Source organism: Pristiophorus japonicus, chromosome 8, assembly GCF_044704955.1.
Source record: "Pristiophorus japonicus isolate sPriJap1 chromosome 8, sPriJap1.hap1, whole genome shotgun sequence".
NCBI classification, from domain to species: Eukaryota; Metazoa; Chordata; class Chondrichthyes; family Pristiophoridae; genus Pristiophorus; species Pristiophorus japonicus.
Genome location: NC_091984.1, coordinates 164,146,503 through 164,164,434, shown reverse-complemented (window position 1 = coordinate 164,164,434; position 17,932 = coordinate 164,146,503). Strand labels below are relative to the sequence as shown.

At 45.1% G+C, this 17,932-nt stretch overlaps 1 protein-coding gene across 2 annotated transcripts in view; it reads right to left on the bottom strand.

Annotated features, from left to right (window-relative positions):
• Positions 1–17,932, bottom strand: part of LOC139268795 (breakpoint cluster region protein) — a 905,198-nt gene that overhangs the window by 718,196 nt on the left and 169,070 nt on the right. The gene's annotated exons all lie outside the window — the stretch shown is intronic.

The window sequence follows — 17,932 nt, the reverse complement described above, 5'->3', positions numbered from 1 at the left end:
CTGCTCCAGCCTAGAAGGAGCTCGGTGCATAAAGATTAATGGCCAAAGTCACCTTCACAGCCACTAGCAATGCGGTCTTCGCCCTGCTCGGAGGTTGCAGTTGTGACTGCAGCAAATTGAAGATTTCAATGAAGATGTCCTTACTGAAGCGCACATTAATGGGGACTTCAATTATACTAACATCATAGAATCATAGAAATTTACAGCACAGAAGGAGGGCATTCGGCCCATCATGTCCGTGCCAGCTGACAAAGAGCTAACCAGCTTAATCCCACCTTCCATCAATTGGTCCGTACCCTTGTAGGACTTAAGTGCACATCCAAGTACATTTTAAATACTATGAGCATTTCTTCCTCTACCATCCTCTCAGGCAGTGAATTCCAGACCCCCACCACCCTCTGGGTGAAGAAATTTCCCTTCATATCTCCTCTAAACCTCCTACCAATTACTTTAAATCTATCCCCCTTGGTTGCTGACCCTTCTGCCAAGGGAAACAGGTCCTTCCTATCCAACCTATCTCGGTCCCTCATAATTTTATACATCTCAATCAGGTCTCCCCTCAGTCTCCTCTGTTTCAAAGAAAAACAACCCCAATCTATCCAATCTTTCCTCATATCTAAAATTCTCCAGTCCAGGCAATCTCCTCTATACCCTCTCTAGTGCAATCACATCTTTCCTGTAATGTGGTGACCAGAACTGCACGCAGTACTCCAGCTGTGGCCTAACTAGTGTTTTATACAATTCATGCAAAACCTCCCTGCTCTTATATGCCTCTTCTATGCCTCAGTTAATAAAGGCAAGTATTCCGTATGCATTCTTAACCACCTTATCTACCTGCCCTGATAGCTTCAGGAATCTGTGGACCTACACTCCAAGGTCCCTTTGTTCCTTTACACTTCTCAGTGTTGTACTATTTAATGTGTATTCCCTTGCACAGCACTACAGTCCCGAGTTCAGACAATGCACAGCGCCAACACTGCTGAGTTCAGACAATGCACAGTGCTATCACTCCCGAGGGCAGACATTGCACAGTGCTATCACTCCCGAGGGCAGACATTGCACAGTGCTATCACTCCCGAGGGCAGACATTGCACAGTGCTATCACTCCCGAGGGCAGACATTGCACAGTGCTATCACTCCCGAGGGCAGACATTGCACAGTGCTATCACTCCCGAGTTCAGAGTCTGAACTCGGGACTGTAGGGCTGTGCATTGTCTGAACTCGGGACTGTCGCGCTGTGAATTGTCTGAACTCAGGAGTGTTGGAGCTGTGCACTGTCTGAACTCGGGAGTGATAGCGTTGTGCGTTGTCTCAACTCAGCAATGTCTACGCGGCCTCCGACCACCATCGGAGCAGGCCGGGGAGCAGAAGGAGCAGCGTGGCAGCATACCACTTTGAGGAGCAGCACATGCTGGAGCAGGAGAGCAACGGCAGTGAAGAGGGACGTCACCAAGATCCAGGTTGGTGGTTGGAGCATGGGCAGGTACAGCAGGAGCAGCGAGGTCGGGGCAAAGGAGCGGCGAGAGATTGTAGAGGGATGTGATCAGGCCCAGAAGGGCCCAGGGGCAGCTAGGGCCAGCCCACACTGCGATATGTGTGCTCACTAGGTCCATGCAGCAGAGCTGGTCTCTAGTCGTCTTGGTTAATCCTTGCCACTGGACCAAGACCTAGCTCTGTCAAGCCCGTTTGGTGGATGGTGTGCAACAGCCACCACGTTAAAAAAAAATCCACGCACAGACATCTTCCACCCATCAAGATTTAGTTTGGGACTTGGAATTTTAGGTCATTTATTGAAACACCTGTGAACTTTTTGATGTGGAAGCATTCGAGGGACTGCCTATGATGATGATGCTGATTCCCTTGCCTAGTTAGCCCTCTCCAAATGTATTACCTCACACTTATCCGGATTGAATTCCATTTGCCACTGTTCTGCCAATTCATTGATATCTGCTTGCAGTCTACAGCTTTCTTCTTCATTATCAACCACACAACCGATTTTAGGATCAGCACCAAACTTCTTAATTATACTCCCTATATTCAAGTCTAAATCATTGATATATACCATAAACAGCAAGGATCTATTACTGAGCCCTACGGAACCACACTGGAAACAATCTTCCAGTCACAAAAATACCCATCAACCATTATCCTTTGCTTCCTACCTCTAAGCCAATTTTGGATCCAACTTGCCACTTTGTCCTGGATCCTATGGGCTTTTACTTTTGTGACCAGTCTGCCATGTGGGACCTTAACTAAAGCCTTGCTAAAATCCATATACACTACATCAAACACACTACCCTCATCGACCCTCTTGGTTACCTCCCCAAAAAATTTTAAGATATTCAGATACGATCTTCCCTTAACAAATCCATGCTGACTGTCCTTGATTAATCTGTGTCTTTCTAAATGACGATTTATTCTGTCCCTCAGAATATTTTTCAATAATTTTCTCACCATCGAGGTTAGGCTGACTGGCCTGTAATTACTCGGTCTATCCCGTTCTCCCTTTTTAAACAACAGTACAACATTAGCAGTCCTCCAGCACCACACCTGTGTAGCCAGAGTGGATTGGAAAATGATGGTCAGAGCCTCTACTATTTCCTCTCTTGCTTCTCTTAACAGCTTGGGATACATTTCATCCGGGCCAGGGGATTTATCCAATTTCAAAGCTGCTAAACGCCTTAATACTTACTCTCTCACTATACTTATTTCATCTAATATTTCACACTCCTCCTCCTCCCTGATTGCAATGTCTGCATCATTCCTCTCTTTTGTGAAAACAGACGCAAAGTATTCATTAAGAACCATACCCACGTCTTCTGCCTCCACACACAGTTTATCTTTATGGTCCCTAATGGGCCTTAGTCTTTCTTTAGTTATCCTCTTACTCTTAATATATTTATCAAACATCTTTAGGTTTTCCTTGATCTTACTTGCCAATATTTTTTCATACCCTCTCTTTGCTTTCCTAATTTTCTTTTTAATTTCACCTGAGCACTTTCTGTATCTCGAGGGTTTCTGCAGTATTGAGCCTTTGGTATCTGTCATAAGCTTCCTTTTTTTCTTTATCCTACCCTGTATGCCCCTTGACATCCAGCGGGCTCTAGGCTTGTTAGCCCCATCCTTTTTCTTTAAGGGAACATACTTGCTCTGAACCCTCACTATCTCCTCCTTGAATGCCTCCCACTGCTCTGACACTGCTTTACCTTCAAGTAGCTGTTTCCAGTCCACAATGGCTAAATCACATCTGAGCTGAGTAAAAATTAGCTTCTCCCCAATTGAGAACTTTTATTCCTGGTCTATCTTTGTCCTTTTCCATATCTACCCTAAATTTAACTGAATGATGATCACTACCACCAAAATGCTCTCCCACTCATGCCCCCTTCCACCTGCCCAGCTTCATTCCCTAAAACTAAGTCCAGAACCACCCATCTCTTGTTGGGCTTGCTACGTACTGGCTAAGAAAGTTCTCCTGAATGCATTTTAGGAATTCTGCTTCCTCTATATCTTTCATACTAATTCTATCCCAGTTAATATTAAGGTTGTTGAAATCACTTACTATTACTGCCCTATTGTTTCTGCACTTCTTAGAAAGTTGCCTGTTATTTGTTCTTCTATCTCCGATAGTACGCTCTCCATAGTGTGAGTGTCCTTTTTTTGTTCTTCAGTTCAACCCATATGTCCTCATTTGATGATCCTTCTAACATATCATCCCTCCCCACAGCTGTAATTGTTTCTTTAATCAATATTGCGACCTCCCTCCTTTTTTATCCACTTCTCTAACCCCTCTGAAAACCCTGTAACCAGAAATGCTGAGCTGCCTGCCATTCCTGCCCTTCCTTCAGTCATGTAATTGCTATATCATACTCCGAGTCTATCATACTCCGAGTCTATCTGTGCCCACAGCTTATCTGCCATATTCCCTAGATTCCTTGCGTTGAAGTATATGCCATTTAGCACTGCCAAACTCCCTTGTGGTCTATTTTCTAGCCTTTGTTTCCTCTGCCTTCCAAACTCTCTTACTAATTTTCTGCCTTCCATTTCCAGCTTTTCTCCTCTCCCTTCTGAATCTACTCTCAGGTTCCCATCCCCCTGCCAAGCTAGTTTAAACCCTCAACAGAACTAGCAAACCACCCCACCCACGAGGATATTGGTCCCAGCCCTGTTGAGGTGCAACCCGTCCGGCTTGTACAGGTCCCACCTCCCCAGAAACGGTCCTAATGCCTCAGGAATCTAAAGCCCAACCTCCTGCACCATCTCTGCAGCCACGCATCAATCTGCTCCATCCTCCTATTTCTGCACTCACTAGCACGCGGCACCGGGAGTAATCCGGAGATTACTACCTTTGAGGTCCTGCTTTTTAATCTCTTTCCGAGCTCCCTAAAATCTGCCTAAAGGACTTCATCTCTCTTTCTACCTATGCCATTGGTGCTGATATGGACCACGACCTCTGGTTGTTCACCCTCCTCTCTCAGAATGTCCTGCAGCCATTCAGTGACATCCTTGACACTGGCACCAGGAAGGTAACAAACCATCCTGGAGTCACATCTGCACCTATCTGTTCCCCTAACTATCGAATCCCCTACCACTATTGCTCTTCCACTCTTCTTCCTCCCCCGCTGTGGAGCTGAGCCGCCCGTGGTGCCATAGACTTGGCTCTGGCTGCATTCCCCAGAGGAACTATCGCCCTCACCAGTATCCAGAACTGAAAACCGATTAGCGAGCGAGATGCACTCCGGGGGCTCCTGCCCTACCTGCCTGGTCCTCCTTGTCTGTCTGGTGGTCACCCATTTCCTCTCTGCCTGCACACACTTAAGCTGCTGGGTGACCACCTCCTGAAATGTGCTATCCACGCAGATGCACTGCAGTGACGTTAGCCGCCACATAAGCACCGAAATCCGGAGCTTGAACTGCTCTAGCTGGCGACACTTCCCGCACACGTGGTTGTCTAGGCCACGAGAAGCGTCCAGAGAAAAGGGGTATACGATAGATGTCAGATTGAGAATACAAGTGAGAACCAGGCTGAATACAGAAAGTTCAGAGGGGAAGTAAAAAAAGGAAATAAGAGAGTCAAAGAGGGAGTATGAAAATAGACTCGTAGCTAACATAAAAAGGAATCCAAACATCTTCTATGGGCATATAAAAGTAAACTGGTAGTAAGAGGAGGAGTGGGGTCGACTTGGGACCAAAATGGGTACCTACGCATGGAGGTAAAGGGTATGGCTGAGGTACTAAATGAGTACTTTGCATCTGTCTTCACCAAGGAAGATGATGCTGCCAAAGTCATAGTGAAAGAGGAGGTAGTTAGATATTAGATGGGATAAGAATTGATAGAGGAGGTACTAGAAAGGTTGGCTGTACTTAAAGTAGATAAGGACCGGATGGGATGCATCCTAGGATGCTGAAGGAAGTAACGCTGGAAAGTGTGGAGATACTGGCGGATAATCTTGTAATCTTCCTTAGATACGGGGGTGGTGCCAGAGGACTGGAGAATTGCAAATGTTACACCCTTGCTCAAAAAAGGATGCAAGGACAAATCCAGCAACTGCAGGCCAGTCAACTTAACCTAGGTGGTGGGGAAGCTTTTAGAAACGATAATCCAGCAAAAAAATTAACAAATGTGGATTAATTAAGGGTGGCCAGCACAGATTTGTTAAAGGCAAATCGTGTCTAACTAACTTAATTTTTTGATGAGGTAACAGAGAGGGTTGATGAGGGCAAGGCAGTGACGTGGTATACATGGATTTCCAAAAGGTGTTTAATAAAGTGCCACATAATAGGCTTGTCAGCAAAGTTGAAGTCCATGGAATAAAAGGGACAGTGGCAGCATGCTTACGAAATTGGTTAAGTGGCAGGAAACAGTAGTGGTGAACGGTTGTTTTTCAGACTGGAGGAAGGTACTAGGACCATTGCTTTTCTTGATATATATTAATGATTTGGACTTAGGTGTACAGGGTACTATTTCAAAACTTCAAAGTATAGCGAACAGTGAAGAAGGATGGGGATAGGCTTTAAGAGAACATAGATAGGCTGGTGGAGTGGCTGGAAGTTTAATGCAGAAAAGTATGAGGTGATACATTTTGATGGGAAGAATGATGTGAGAGGCAATATAAAATAAATGGTACAATTCTAAAGGGGGTGCAGGAACAGAGAGACCTGGGGGTATATATGCGCAAATCGCTGAAGGTGGCAGGGCATGTTGAGAAAGCGGTTTATAAATAGAAAAGAAAGACTTGCATTTATATAGTGCCTTTCATGACCCCAGGACGTTTCAAAGCTCTTTACAGCCAATTAAGTACTTTTGGAGTGTAGTCACTGTTGTAATGTGGGAAACATGGCAGTCAACTTGTGCACAGCAAACTCCCACAAACAGCAGTGTGATAATGACCAGAAAATCTGTTTTTGTTACGTTGAATGAGGGATAAATATTGACCAGGACACCATGGATAACTCTTCTTCGAAATAGTGCCATGGGATCTTTTATGTCCACTAAGGAGGAAGACGGGGCCTCAGTTTAATGTCTCATCCGAAAGGCGGTTAGAGGCATAGAGTACAAAAGCAAGGACATTATGATGAACCTTTATAAAACACCGATTCTTTCACAACTTGAGTATTGTGTCTAATTCTGGGCACTGCACTTTAGGTAAGATGTGAAGGCTTTAGAGAGGGAGCAGAAAAGATTTACAAGAATGGTTCCAGGGATGAGGGACTTCAGCTACATGGATAGATTGGAGAGGCTGTGATCGTTCTCCTCAGAGCAGAGAAGATTGAGAGGAGATTTGATAGAGGTGTTCAAAATCACGTGGGGTTTAGACAGAGTAAAGAAAGAAACTATTCCCATTGGCAGAAGGGTTGAGAACCAGAGGACACAGATTTAAAAAGGTGATTGGCAGAAGATCCAAATGAGTAAAAACTTTTTTACGCAGGGAGTGGTTATGATCTGGAATGCACCGCCTGAAAGGGTGATGGAAGCCAAATACTGCCCTAAGTGGAGGAAGAGCATCCGGGAGGGTGCTGAGCACCTCGAGTCTCGTCGCCGAGAGCATGCAGAAAACAAACGCAGGCAGCAGAAGGAGTGTACGGCAAACCAGACTCCCCACCCACTCTTTCCTTCAACCACTGTCTGTCCCACCTGTGACAGAGACTGTAATTCCCATATTGAACTGTACAGTCACCTGAGAACTCATTTTGAGAGTGGAAGCAAGTCTTCCTCGATTTCGAGGGACTGCCTATGATGATGACGGTGGAGGCACATTCAATCATGGCCTTCAAAAAGGAACTAGATAAATACCTGAAGGAAAAAGATTTGCAGGGCTATGGAGAAAGAGCGAGGGATTGAGACTAGCTGAAGTGCTCTTGCAGAGAGCCGGCACGGGCTTGATCGGCCGAATGACCTCCTACTGTGCTGTAACCATTCTATGATTCTATTCTATGAATGACGCACTGTTTCTCACTGAGTTTGAGGTAGGTGAATTGCTCCCTGAACACCCTGGGCAGATATGGCCTCCTGCTAAGAGCCCTTCTCCCCTTTCTCCTCCCTCTGCCAGCAGGTTGCCCCACTCTGTCGCCTCTGCTCATTCTCCCTGTCATGCTGTAGTCCAGGGGCATTCCAACTACTGCACTTGTCTGGGAGCAAATGGTTTGTGCAAAATCCTTAAGTCAGGACAAAGTCCTTCAGCACGTGCCACACCACTCCCTATAGATTTTAACAACTTTAAAGATCTCCAGAGACCACCAAGCACTTCTACAATTGCAGCAACAGCCAGCAGAAATTGATCAGCAACTAACTTAAAAGTAGTTGATGATCCCTTTACATAGCACTGGTAGGGGATCCTTCCTGCTGCTGAACATGTGGCCAGCTGTGCGTGTTTAAGCAGAGCTGGTCTCCAATCGTCTTGGGTAATCCTTGCCACTGCACCAAGACCTAGCTCTGTCAAACCCGTGTGGTGGCTGGTGTGCAACGGCCACCACACGTTAAAAAAATCCACGCACAGGCATCTTCCACCCTTCAGGATGTAGTTCGGGTCCTTCATTCGAAACACCTGTGAACTCATCCTTTTTTGGCATGGAAGCAAGTCATCCTCATTGCGAGGGACCGCCTATGATGATGATGAGTTTAAGAGAGGCTATTAACTGGAGTGTTGAGCTCAAAAATGGCAGCGCTGGCGTTAAATCAGCATTACACACCGATTGACGTCATGATGTGCTTTGTCTGTATACTTCTGGCGGATGCTCACTGCTGTCACATCCTCACCAAGATGCCATCCAGCACGACTTGCACCAGAAGTGCGCTCGCCATGAACACTATTTAAATTCAAAATGGCACGCGAAGAGTTGAATTTTGCAGCCTGAATTTCTATCGAATAAAGAGGTGACTGACTAAAAATTAAATACACTCTCAATAAACCATTTATTTTTTCTCTCAACAAAGACATCACAATCACAGGAGCTGCTGCTCACAGCTGGTATTTTCTAACTATGAGGAGTTTACAAATATCACCATTAGTAATTAATTCATGTAAATGTCATAATTTGCCTGAAATAAAGTAGTGAGAATTTAACCTCCATCTTGTTTGAAAGGCGGAGGGTGTGGGGATATGAACTCATGTTGATGCACAGATTGAATGCTGGGAAATTCTGAAAACCATACATGTTCAGAATACCCAGATGTGATTGAAAGTTCTATCTAAATGGTGAGAGAGAAAAATGTCCAGTCAAAGCCCCTGCCTTTGATGCAGATGAGAGCTTGAAGTAAAAAAGCTTCAAGAAAGCATTTTAACTACACTAAAAAGACAAATTAATGGGTAATTTTTTTTAAAGAATTTTGTTTAAAACCTTATTTTGGACATTAGAAATTTTAGTCACTGAGAAAAATGGCAGACAGAGGAACTAACGTTAACAGACTACAAACAAAATTCTAAACCCATCAAGGAAACAAATTTTAAAAGTGTGTGAAGCCTGATAAAGAAAATCAATTTCGGCTCCAAAAGTGAACAAATGGGTTCCAGCGCTAATGAACCTTGCAAAGTGGATTTTTCAGCGGTGTGGCTGTCTTAATTTGAGCGTTATCACCACTGAGAAATTCAGCATGCAGGTAAGGGTTTCTAATGAGCCAGCTGCTCCCTGGCCTTTGCAGTAAGGCCCTGAGGGGAGGAAGGAGACTGGAAGGATGGCTGGTGTAAGAGGTGCAAGGAGAGCCAACAGGTTCACTGATATGGAGCTGGAGACACTGATAGACGGTGTGGAGGACAGAAGAAGAATAGTGTTTCCTGATGTGGGGAGACCTGGCAGACCGCCAGTACATAATGTATGGAGGGAGATTGCAAGGGAGGTGTCAGGCACCTCCATATATGTGAGGACACACCCTCCCAGGAGGGTGCTGGCCAGTCTGCACCCAGCCCTTCCAGGGTGGCAATGAGTAGGCACCTCCTAGCTCTGGGGCCACAGGGATCCTCCTCCTCAGGTGGTACCTCCAGCGGCTGTCCCCTCATAATGGCCAGGTTGTGCAGCATGCAGCAGACCACAACGATTATGGAGACCCGTTATGGAGAGTCCTGCAAGGTGCCACCAGAGTGGTCCAGGCACCAGAATCTCTGCTTAAGGATGCCTATGCACTGCTTGACGATGCACCTGGTGGCACAATGAGCGTCATTGTATGCATGCTCTGGCGCTGTCCTGGGGTTCCACAGAGGAGTGAGCAGCCAAGTGGACAGGGGATATCCCTTCTCCCCAAGCAGCCAACTGCAATCCTGATTCGGGCCGGTGAAGACGGCGGGCACACTGATCTGGCGCAGAATGAACAAATCATGGCTGCGGCCTCCCTTGCCCGCTGCCTGTCTGCACGGTGCTGATGGCGACACCTTCTGAGCAGGTGTACCAGGTGTTGCCCTCGCATCACTCCTCACATCCTCAGGGTGAACCCTGCCAAGCAGGTCTCTGCAGCCCACAGGACTCCACTAAAGAGTCAGACCTGAAAGTTGTACAAAAGTACAGGGATATGTGCAAACCTCTGAGCAGTACTCAGCAGGTTTAACGGAGCCAAAACAATAAATAAAACTATATCAAAAGATAAATACAGCGACCATGGAAAATGAAATAAAAACACTAATAATTAATAAAGAAGTAATAAAACCAAAGGGCTCCAGCGGTGTCATATTTGAGAACCGCATCGAAAACCTGCCGGGAAAAGTCCTACCTTTTCCTCGGTGAATTTCGCTGTCCTGGTGGTTTTCCAGCGACCTGCACACTGCTTCCCTCTCCGCTGGAAACTCACGTTTACAGTGGTTTCACCGCGCCGTTTCCGGCGGAAGTGAACACCACTCAAATCCTCCCCGAGCTGAACACGGCTCGGGGAGGAAATACTCAACCGCGGCGGCCGATCGATTTACCGCCCAAACTCCATGGTACCCGTTCCTTCAGGGACGGTGAATTTCAGGCCCCTAGCCTCTAGGCAGCTATTACATACAATGAGTTTTTTTTTACTTATTCGTTCACAGAATGTAGGCATCGCTGCCATGTCCAGCATTTATTGCCCATGCCTGATTGCCCTTGATGGTGTTGAGCCAACTTCTTGAACTGCTGTAGTCTGTGATACTTCTTTGTAATGGTTTGATACAACTGAGTGGCTATTTCAGACAGCAGTTAAGAGTCAACTACATTGCTGTGGGTCTGGAGCCACATGTAGGCCAGATCGGGTAAGGACATTGGTGAACCAAATGTTTTTTTTTTAAGCACAATCCAGTAGTTTCACCATTACTAATACAAGTTTTTTTTTTAAATTCCAGATTTTATTTAATCCCAGCTGCCATGGTGGGATTTGAACTTATGTCTCTGGATCATTAGTCCAGGCCTCTGGATTACTAGTCCAGTAACATTACCACTATGCTATCATAGCCTATATATTCATTGAAAGTTGGCATGCAGGTACAGCAGGCGATGAAGAAGGCAAATGATATGTTGGCCTTCATAGCTAGGGGATTTGAGTAGAGGAGCAGGGAGGTCTTACTGCAGTTGTACAGGGCCTCAGTGAGGCCTCACCAGGAATATTGTGTTCAGTTTTGATCTCCTAATCTGAGGAAGGACGTTCTTGCTATTGAGGGAAGGTTCATCAGACTGATTCCAGGGATGGCTGGACTGTCATATGAGGAGAGACTGGATCAACTGAGCCTTTATTTACTGGAGTTTAGAAGGATGAGAGGGGATCTCATAGAAACGTATAAGATTCTGACGAGACTGGACAGGTTAGATGCGGGAAGAATGTTCCCGATGTTGGGGAAGTCCAGAACCAGGGGACATAGTCTTTTAGGACTGAGATGAGGAGAAACTTCTTCACTCAGAGTTGTTAACCTGTGGAATTCCCTGCCGCAGAGAGTTGCTGATGCCAGTTCATTGGATATATTCAAGAGGGAGTTAGATGTGGCCCTTACGGCTAAGGGGATCAAGGGGTATGGAGAGAAAGTAGGAAAGGGGTACTGAGGGAATGATCAGCCATGATCTTATCGAATGGCGGTGCAGGCTCGAAGGGCCGAATAGCCTACTCCTGCACCTATTTTCTATGTTTCTATATTCAAGGTGCAGAGATGACAACTCTGTCGTCATCTACAGCCCCGAAACAATTTGGGAAGTTAATGTTTATTCACAAAATGGAAATTGAATTTGAATGAAATTGAAAAGAAAGAGAAACCAAAGAGTAAAGCAGTAAAAAAAACAGTTGGATTCCTAGGTTTTATAAATAGGGGTATAGAGTACAAAAACAAAGATTTAATGCTAAGCCATTGATGAAGTCACAGTTTTAAGCACCTTCAGGAAGAATGTCAATGTCATTGAGAGAATGTCAAAGACAATCAGTAAGATGATAGCATGGATGAGAGACTTTAAATATATGAGGAGAGATTGGAGCTCCTTTTCATTAGAACAGAGAAGTTAAAAGGAGATCTGAAGATTTCAAAATTGAGATATTTTGATAAAATAAATTGGGGAAAATTGGATCCACTGATCAGTCAGTTAGCAACTACATAGGGCCCACATTTCCCCATGAGTTGCAGTTGCAGTTTTTTTTGATGTAACTTGATTTTTCTGGTGTATCTTTTTCGTTGCAAATATGGCCATTTAATTTGCGCCAGTTAGGTTTTTTGTTAGGTCCGTTTTTTTTTCCAAAAGGGGGCATTCCCAGCCACTTACACCATTTATGCCAATTTGGCCAGAAAAAAGTTGTACTAAACTAACTTAGGGCAGTGTATGTGTCCACTTTTGTCCGCACAGAAAGACCTTACTTACAGTTAAGGAATCGGCGCAAGTGACTACATTTAAAGCATCACCAAGCACCAAACAAAGCATAAAAAGTAATAAGCAATTAATTAACAAATAAAATAGAAGGAACCCTGCACGTAAAGCACCAAGACCAAAATAATAAGCAACAATAAATAAAAAATAAAAAAATAGAAGGAACCCTGCAAGCTAAAGCAACAAAATCAATCAGTAAATAACAAATAAAAAATAGAAGTCCTACCTTCGGGAACGTAGCGGGCCGCCGATGAGGGAGGTCATTTGGCCAGGACTAGGGACGGTGTGCTTCGGCCCCTTCCACACAGCCTGCGGCGCGCGTTTGCAGAAACGGCCTGCCAGGAGCTACTGCACATGCATGCAGACTCTAGCGCGTATGTGCAGAGGTCCCTGCACTGTTTTCAGTGCCGGGACCTGGCTCCGCCACCAATCCATTGGGCCACGCTGCACCATGACGGAGGAGAGGCAGGGGAGCGGCCAAAATAGAGGTCTTTTTTCGGTGCGCTTGGAGGTAGGCAAAAGCGGCGCAGCTCGATGGAGGGCGTCAGAAAGAGAGGTTAGGGAAATTTGGCCCCTATAAATTTAACAGCAGCAAACAGAGAAGTTAGAAGAATTTAATTTATTGCAAAGAGTTGTTAAGCCGTGGAATACCCAACTGAAAACAATGGTGGAACCAGAAACCATAATAGTTTTTATAATGGAAATGAATATATGAAAAAAACATAAAAAGCTATGGAGAAAGAACTATGACTTAAACCTGGCTAATGTTACATATAGTCAGAAAGCAATAATGTTACCCATACTATACTGCTTATACAACTACCGATAAAAAAGTGGTTTGAAGCCCAGCTTCTGCACCCAGATGCTGTTCTGAAAAGTCTGGGTATATTTCTTGAATTAATTTCATAGCTGGTTTGGACAAGAACCAATTGTAAACAATTAACAACTCAGTAGTTTTGTGAAAAAATAGCAGTCTTTGCGCCTTGTAGTGTCAGTTCCAACTGGATGTGATTAAGTTGTAACTTAAATATATCCACTTTGTAGTTAACAAAAATAGAAAGGGCCTTTTCTAAATGGCTTACTGGTATAGCCAATTAAACTAAGCAAGTTCAGCACTTTTTATTAATGGAAGTTGTTAAACATTTCCTTGACCATTTAATGCTACTTAACTGATAGAGCTCTCAAGCCTGAAAGAAAACACTTCAGACCCTAATACTGCATTGTAGTATATTTCAAGTGTAGTATTGAAAGAAACTGTGTTAACCAGGAATGAGAGAATTTTTTACATTTTCAAGAATAAGGTTAGAACTACAAAAGAAAAAACTTAGCTCGCATTAATATCTAGTTCGATCATGACAACAGTGCTAAATGATATTCTTTGAAAAATGTTCCCTCTCTTCTGAAGGCATAGACTCCTACCAGAGTACATCATAGAAACATAGACATAGAACATAGAAAATAGGTGCAGGAGTAGGCCATTCAGCCCTTCGAGCCTGCACCACCATTCAATATGATCATGGCTGATCATGCAACTTTAGTATCCCATTCCTGCTTTCTCTCCATACCCCTTGATCCCTTTCGCCGTAAGGACCACATCTAACTCCCTTTTGAATATATCTAACGAGCTGGCCTCAACAACTTTCTGTGGTAGAGAATTCCACAGGTTCACAATTCACTGAGTGAAGAAGTTTCTCCTCATCTCGGTCCTAAATGGCTTACCTATTATCGTTAAACTGTGACCCCTGGTCTGGACTTCCCCAACATCGGGAACATTCTTCCTGCATCTAACCTGTCCAATCCCGTCAGAATTTTATATGTTTCTATGAGATCCCTTCTCACTCTTCTAAATTCCAGTGAATATAAGCCTAGTCGATCCAGTCTTTCTTCATATGTCAGTCCTGCCATCCCGGGATTCAGTCTGGTGAACCTTCGCTGCACTCCCTCAATGGCAAGCGTGTCCTTCTTCAGATTAGGAGACCAAAACTGTACACAATATTCATTGAAACATCTGTAAACTCATGTGGAAGCAAGTCATCCTCGTTCGAGGGACCACCTATGATGATGATGACAAATTGGCCAGCGAATTTAGGGGATTAAAAGATATACCACAAGTTGCAAATTTCCAGAACTTACAGTCGATTTGCCAAGAATAAAGGGCATCTTGCCCTTAGCTTCCCAATTATCTTTAACTTTCTGCATTTGCACATTAATTGCCCATTAAACTTGTGACGGAAATTTAAGTCTGGTAATTAAGAGTACAAGTACCTTTTTAATGAAGTAATTGTTAATGCAATGCCTAATCAACCTCTCTGGCATAGAATGGGAACAATTTAAAGTGTTCAATCTCATTCTTGCACTTAGCCAATTGCTGGAGATTTTAAAAATATCAACATTTTAATTTTAATTTTTTTCTTACTTTACTTTTCTGTCTCTTTTTTTCTCTTTCTCTCTTAATTTAATATGTCTTTCCCTCTCCTTATTTATCTTTATGTACCTGATCTGACTCTAATTCATCCTCCTGTCCTTCCACTGTTTCTTTCTCAATCGTTAAATCTCATTGGTTAATGACTGTTGGCCCCCACTGTTCACGAAGGTCCCAGATATCCGTTGCCCTCAACACGGCGTTATCAGCTCACACTTCTTGTAAGTTATAGCGCAAAATTTGTTTGAGCTCAAGGGTGCAGAAAAAAGTCTAAAACTAACGAGGCACGATGTTATGCCCTGCTTCAGCAAGATCGGCCCATTGGGTTTTATGACAAAGGTATAGAATTTTAAAATTAAATGTAATGGTCTATATAAAACCTTCGTAAGCACTGTGTGCAGTTTTGGGCTTCACATTATGGGAGAGATGTTGAGGCAATAGAGAGTACAATGCAGATTTATTAGGATGCTGCTTGGTATGAAGAAATAAAAATATGAAGGAAGATATGAAAAATTGTGGCTATTTTAATTAGAACAGAGGAGATTGAGGACATATAGGTAAGGTTATATGCAAGATATTTAGGACAGAGATTGGGATATATTGCCTGCAGAGGAGCTTTTAAAAGGTGATGTGATTGAGGTGCTTAAAATAATAGGGTAGATATGGAGTGGCTCTTCCCTGTAATCGGGGAATCCAGACGAAGAGGACATATTTTTACAATTCTGCTAAAAGAAAATCCAAGAAAGAATCTGCACACAAAAGGTTTTAAGTATGTGGAATGCACTTCCCCAGATACTTATTTGGGACATAAGCGTTATAGGGTCTGCCTTGATTCAACAACAACAACTTGTATTTATACAGTGGTAGCACTCTCACCTGAGTCAGAAGGACATGGGTTCAAGTCCCATTCCAGAGACTTGAGCACATAATCCAGGTTTTACATTTCAGTACAATACTGAGGGAGTGCTGCAAAGTTGGATGTGTTGTCTTTCAGATGAAACGTTAAGCCAGGTAGACTTAAAAAAAATCACATGACATTATTCGAAGAGAAACAGGGGATTTCTCGATGTCCTGGCCAATATTTATCCCACAACCCTCATCATCATCATAGGCAGTCCCTCAGAATCGAGGAAGACTTGCTTCCACTCTTAGCATGAGTTCTTAGGTGGCTGTACAGTCCAATACAAGAGCCACAGTCTCTGTCACAGGTGGGACAGACATTCATTGAGGGAAAGGGTGGGCAGGGAGTCTGTTTTGCTTCACGCTCCTTCCGCTGCCTGTGCTTGATTTCTGCATGCTCTCGGCGATGAGACTCGAGGTGCTCAGCGCCCTCCCGGATACACTTCCTCCACTTAGGGCTGTCTTTGGCCAGGGACTCCCAGGTGTCAGTGGGGATGCTGCACTTTATCAGGGAGGCTTTGAGTGTGTCCTTGTAACGTTTCCGCTGCCCACCTTTGGCTCATTTGCCGCAGACGAGTTCCGAGTAGAGCACTTGCTTTGGGAGTCTCGTGTCTGGCATGCGAACTATGTAGCCTGCCCAGCGGAGCTGATCGAGTGTGGTCAGTGCTTCAATGCTGGGGATGTTGGCCTGGGCGAGGACGCTAGTGTTGATGCGCCTGCCCTCCCAGGGGATTTGTAGAATCTTGTGGAGACATCGTTGGTGGTATTTCTCCAGCGACTTGAGGTGTCTGCTGTACATGGTCCATGTCTCTGAGCCATACAGGAAGGCGGGTATTACTACGGCCCTGTAGACCATGAGCTTGGTGACAGTTTTGAGGGCGTGGTCTTCAAACACTCTTTTCCTAAGTGCTGCCAAAGGCTGCACTGGCGCGGTGTTGCATCTCGTCGTCAATGCGTGCTCTTGTTGATAGGAGACTCCCGAAATAAGGGAAGTGGTCCACGTTGTCCAGGGCCGCGCCGTGGACTTGATGTCTGGGGGGGCAGTGCTGTGCGGCATGGACAGGCTGGTGGAGGACCTTTGTCTTACTGATGTTTAGCATAAGGCCTATGCTTTCGTATGCCTCAGTAAATACGTCGACTATGTCCTGGAGTTCAGCCTCTCTGTGTGCACAGACGCAGGTGTCGCCCGCGTACTGTAGCTCGACGACAGAGGTTGGAGTGGTCTTGGACCTGGCCTGGAGACGGCAAAGGTTGAACAGCTTCCCACTGGTTCTGTAGTTTAGTTCCACTCCAGCAGGGAGCTTGTCAATTGTGAGGTGGAGCATGGCAACGAGGATGATTGAGAAAAGGGTTGGGGTGATGATGCAGCCCTGCTTGACCCCGAATTTACAGTCAGCGGTGTAGTAAAGGTGTTGGCCACGGGAAGAAGATTGAGGAGGACTCTAGCGACGACTTTCCCAGTGGCTGACAGCAGGGAGATTCCTCTGTAGTTGCCGCAGTTGGACTTGTCCCCTTTTTTAAAGATGGCCACGATTACTGCATCTCTAAGATCTCACGGCATGCTCTCCTCCCTTCAGACGAGAGAGATGAGGTCATGTATTTGCGCCAACAGTGCCTCTCCGCCATACTTCAGTGCCTCAGCAGGGATTCTATCCGCTCCCTTAGCCTTGTTGTTTTTTAGCTCTCTAATGGCTTTTTCTACCTTGTGCAGTGTTGGGGTCTCACTGAGATGGTGGCGGGTAGCATGCTGCGGAATGGAGTCGAGAACACTCGAGTCAAAGGCAGAGTCTCGATTGAGGAGATCTTCGAAGTGCTCCTTCCAGTGGGCCCTGACTGCCTCGGTGTCCTTGATGAGTGTTTTCCCGTTCTTGGCCAGCAGCGGGGTGGGGCCTTGGGTGTTTGGATCGTAGGTGGCCTTGACTGCGATGAACAATCCTCGCACATCATGGCTGTCTGGCAGCTGCTGTATCTTCTGTGCTTTCTCCATCCACTACCTGTTCTTTAGGTCCCGGGTTTTTTGTTGGACCTTAGCCTTGAGCCGTCTGTAATGCTGCTTCGCTGCTCCCAAATTGGATTGTTAAGGCTCAGAAATGCCCTGCGCTTGCAATCTCTTAGCTCTTGAATCTCCTGATCATTCTCATCAAATCAGTCCTGGTTTTTCCTGATTGAGTGACCGAGTGTCTCTTTGCAGGCACTGATTATGGAGGCCTGGAGGGCAGACCAAGTGCTGTGGGCATTCTGCGTCTCGGGGTCACCAAGGCACGCCAGGTTAGCTGTGAGGCGCTGACTATAAAGGGCTCTCTTAGCTGGGTCCTTAAGTGCCTCGGC